At 46.4% G+C, this 5188-nt stretch overlaps 1 pseudogene; it reads right to left on the minus strand.

The window, feature by feature from the left end:
• Nucleotides 1-295: 295 nt before the first annotated feature.
• On the minus strand, nt 296-2919 carry LOC140219845 (uncharacterized; annotated as a pseudogene).
• Nucleotides 2920-5188: the final 2269 nt, after the last annotated feature.

Here is a 5188-nt window from a genome sequence, read left to right on the forward strand (position 1 = left end):
AGCAGATTCTTCATATTTTAAAAATGAATTTGAATAGTTTGCTGAGCTGGATATGTTATAAGTGTTCACCTAATAAGTTGGCCTGATCCTGTAGTGTTGTTTGTGTGCCTGGACATGTAAGTAGTGGTATTGTGTATGATGAGTACTCTCCCCTAAATTTCCTCACCTGGTCCCACATTCGTTTTGATGTGACTGTAGTATTGATTGAAGTTATGTATTTTTGCCATGAAGCAAAATATAAGTGCATTACATGACCTAAATGTCCCAGCACATGAACTCTGTGTAGTTTATACAGGGTTCGTACACAATATTTCGCTGAAAATTCAAGGACATTTCAAGGATTTCAAGGATGCAAAAAGGCAGAATTCAAGGAGTGTTAGCATAATTTTATTTCCTCACGTGACTTAGGAAAGGAGCCCTATTTTCGCATTAATTTCTCTTTCAAGAGCTGTTATCTCTGCTTCTTTTTCTTTGGCTGTTCGACGGAAACTGTTGGCCTTGACAAGACAAGTCAGGTCATTTTTTGCTTCGGCGTCTTCCGAAAAGCGATCCGCTGACTCCTGCAAGCACTTAAGAGTTTTTTGGAGCTTTGTCTTCTTTTCTTGCATGCTCTGTAGCTCTAGCTCGAGTTCTTTTCTCTTCAACGTTACCTGCTGTGCTACAGCTTGCTTCTTCTGTTCGTCCATGTATAACGCATACCTATGCCTGGCTTGGCGCACTGATGACTTCAATTCTTTCGACAGGGGAACGTTAAGCAGCCCACCGTGGGTTTTCACGGCCTCGCAGATGACTCGTTGTGAGATATAAGAGAGCTCTGCCATATTTTCGACCGCGATCTGCTTGTTTACACTGAAACCTCTTTCTACTGACGCCTGCCCATGGCTAAGCAAGAGAAGGACCTTCAGTACTTCCCACAACATCGAGAACGCCGGGTCATGCTTCAAAAGGCGCACGAAGAGAACGTCAAGGCGTTCCTGGTCTCTTTCATAGTTTTGCAGTTCATGCCGTTTTTCTTGGCAGAACTGAATGTACTGTGCACACACAATATCCCTCTTGTGCTCAGAAAGAAGCTTGCTGTCAATTAAACAGTTAAGAACAACTTTCAGCTTCCCAAGGCACATTTCTGTCTTTGACATCTCTCTGGGGTCGAAACATGACAACCCTCGAACCAGAGGGTACCTAATAGGACTTCTCTCCATGATTTTCAGGATCATGTTCACAATGAACTTCCGACACTCACCCCTAAATTCAAAGACACACTTGGTACTCGCTTTTCCGCTCTTTGAGATCTTCTCAGCCACTCGTCCAACGTCCACCTTCTCAAGTGACGTGTAATTGGCAGTATCATGAACATCAATTCGCAGCAGTTTCGTGATGCTCGTGGCTTCTGTCAACACCGTGCGCTTCATGAACCTTGCAAGGAGGCTCCTCAAGACAGTTTCAAGCTCTTTCGCTAAAAAAAATGTCTTTGGAGAATCACTCTGAAAAACAGTCAAGAAAGGCTGCACAACCATTGCAACGTTTAGGGAAAAGTTCAGTTTCGCAAGTGCAAGCTGGTCCTTTAGAAAATCACTGACGTTCTCATACGCTCTACATTTCGGCAAGGGTAGCCTATGGTCGCTCACTGCTTCGGTGTAGTGCCTCAAATGCTCCCACATAGCCAGGGCTCTCTCCAGTACTGGCACGTTCTCGACCCAACGGTGGGGTACGAAAGGAAGTGGAAACAGCTTGCTCCTTGTTTCTTCAACAAAATCTTCACGGCGGGCCGGTGCATCATGGAAGAGTGAGAATAAGCTCGACAGAAAAGTGTCAACTGGCCAGCTCGTCGCATGCATTCCTGCTTTGTAAGCATTATGCACTGTGTGCAAGCCACATGAACCAATATCCAAGCACTGAACTTGAAAGTCATTCTTCATGTGCTGCTGCAACTTGTTGAAAAGACTCCAGTTGACATTCGGGCCGTCCATCGAGAGCTGCACAATCCTGCTCAGGGGAAATGACGCGAGTGTTTCCGTCAATTTCTGCATAAGGTCGTCCGCTGTGCTGTGACCCATGAATGCCGAAGTCAGGTATCTGGTTATCACCTCACAGTTGTTCCACAATCTGACGTGAACATCAAGTTGTTTTCTTTGCAGGTATTCATTCAAGGTTTCGTCAAAAAGCACAACAAAATTGTCAGACTTCTCCATCATTTGTTGTACCTGCGAAGTGAAAAATGGGCGTAGACCGTGGCACGCGACGTACGCGCATTTTTTCTCGGAGCAAGAAGCTTCTCGCGACCTCGCTATCCGGAAACATCTTTTGGAATAGCTGAGAAATGGATCCACTGGAGCTGTAGGAGTAGTGTGACGACACAACTTTCATCGTCCACAAAATCTCGGCTTCGATCACGGAATCATGCTTTCTACAGTCTTCGTCAAGTGTCGCAGCCCGAGAGGAAGTTGCCGTGGTTTCACGCTTACGAGGAGCAGCGGACGTCAGATTTCCAGCTTGCACGAAACTTGCGACGGATGAGCAGCCTTCACCTGCTGCAGTTTTGGATCGGTGCTTCGCGCCTTTCTGGTGGCTCTTCAAGGCAGATTCCCCCATCGTTGCAATGTCGACCGTCTTCTGACACATTGCGCACTTTGCTCGATAAGGATCACTTGGTTCCGGTCTTACCCAGTGACGATAGTCCGTATGTTGCAGCCACGCAGACTGAAACTTGCACTTCCCGCCTGGCATCTTGTCAGAGCAAACACACAAAGCAAACGCGAACTTCACTGAAATGGCGCGCACGAGGCCGACAGACGGTCCAACTATAGCGCCTAAAAGAGCACTCACTAGTGCGCCGAGCGCGGGTGTCGCGGTAGCACCGAAAGTGACGCCTGCCGCCGCCGGCCGCTTGGTGCGCTGCACTACGAGACTGTGCCAGACCATGCTGATGCTTGGGCGGACTTCAGGCGAGACACGACGCGAGCCTCCCCATTTGCCCGGCGATCTGCCTCTGTTATGTTCTTGTCTCAATCCGCGATACATTCGGGGTCTGCGGACGCGCTGGGTAATGAGAGGAGCCGTTTCTTTCCACGTCTCTGTCTGGGAAATCGCAGTTTCGCAACCTGTCTAAAGTTTCTTTTGACAGACGAGCGCACACATAGACGCAAAGCACCCACTCACAAGAAGAAATGACTGCAACGAAAGCAGCAGCAAGGCGCGAACTGAACTACGCATTGCAATCAACGCATCGCAAACGAACGCCAGTCGAACTCCCCACGGTTTAGCATGGTGCCGACAGGCATCGCCGTCTGGTGGCCCGCGATGGCAGGCATCACTGCCCGTGCCAACGTCGCGCGTTGCAGACGCTCGGTGGACGGTGCACTAGAGTATATTCTAGGCACTATAACCGACCGAGCGATATGCCTCGCATTGGATTGGATTCGATTTCCGATGCATATTAGTTGCCAGACGACGTAGGGGCTGCGGGATTTAAAACCGAAACTTCTTGATGTTGCCCTTCAGTCAACACAGATTGTTTACATGGGCATTCGTAAGCGAAAGGGCCTTTAAAATCAGCGTGACTTGCAGAGGTACGTCGCTAATTTTCTCTATCGGAACAAATCCTACGGGATTTTCAAGGATTACAAGGAGCTCACGGGTATTCAAGTAGTTTCAAGGGCCCTTGAACTTATACTGTCAATATCAAGGATATTCAAGGGTTTCAAGGGGCTGTGCGAACCCTGTTTATATTATAAAATACTTACTATGCTGGATGTTGACCAAAATAAGTTTATCACAGGCTCGGGTGGTACCCTTTATCTACGCGTCTTCCGAGTTTTTCCAGACGTTCCAGTAGCTGCTCCCTCCCTGTGCTCGACATTGCACTTCATGCCTGTGAAGGTGTCAAAATGATGGTGACAATTAAATCCCAAAGTGAGAAATACTCTAGCCGTTGACAAAATTTTTCTTTGTGAGCACGATTCATTTGGTTAAGAAGAAATTCTTTATTAATCTGACCCACAATAAGATCTTTGCGAAAGTTGAGTGAAGAATACGCATTTTTGAAATGGATGAAGTGTACTTAATTTGGAAATGAAATATATATTTTTTAGTGAAGAATATTATCGATACTTGGAAAAGCAGAGTGCGTGGCTCATGCAAGATGACGGTCGCGAAGCTCACGACTTGCGCTGTTCCCTGACAATGTAGGTCTGCTGACTTCGACAGTGTCTATTATATAAAAGGAGTAGATTCCAAACGCCCTCATTACAACATATATGGATGACACTGCACTGAATGAGGCTTCGTTAAACTTATATTGAGTATAATAGGCAGTCTGATGTGGTTTCAGTTCAGAAATCTGACATCACTTCATACTTAAATACTTTGGCTTGCCTGAATTCTTTAAAGAATGAATTGCATTTTTTAAACAGTGATGGCGCTCACACTTATACGCCTTGCCGGAGAGTGTTGCATATTGAGCTGTTAGGTCCATTTCATTCGCCTCCACCACTCTGAACCAGTTGACAGCAGTGTACAAACAACGAGACACTCGAAATGATTACTGAGACAGAGACGTGGTGCAGGCCTTATGTTTTGGCTGACTAATGTGCATATGTTTGACGCTCTCGAATTGCAGTTATGATCGGCTTTTCAGGTTATATATACACACTTGCGTAGCCACGTCAGATGCAAATAAGGAGGCTTTTAAGCATACAGCGCAGCTTGTATGCTGCGCTGCTATGTCCCACTTGTACACCTGAACCAAATTGGCACCGACAGTAAAACATAATTTTGAATCAGTCCTGCACCATTGCTGTACCCCTCAAATGAATGTTAGGGTGTAGCGCCTCGTGAACTAGTTCACGTGATGCAGGCGAATCAAATAGACCTATTGACAGTGCTTTGAAATTCTTGAATAATTGTAAACATAATTCCTTTTCAAGTTCTTAATCATCATAAAAAAAGTTTTTGCTCGACATAAATCAGCCTCATTGAGAATTGACTGTTCCAAGCGATAGCTGTGGAGCGACGGGAGGTAGCCCGTGCGTCAATATTTGTGTGGAACAGACCTGGACGCTTCAACTGCACAAGCTGTCCTGCCCTGTCTTCACAAGCATAGATGCGCGGACCTTAGGTCGCATGCAATGGCAAGCGTACGTGTGGCCTGGCTTTCATGGACGAGTTTCAATGCCTATTGCAAAACCCAGTA

The sequence above is a fragment of the Dermacentor andersoni genome, chromosome 1 (assembly GCF_023375885.2).
Source record: "Dermacentor andersoni chromosome 1, qqDerAnde1_hic_scaffold, whole genome shotgun sequence".
NCBI classification, from domain to species: domain Eukaryota; kingdom Metazoa; phylum Arthropoda; class Arachnida; order Ixodida; family Ixodidae; genus Dermacentor; species Dermacentor andersoni.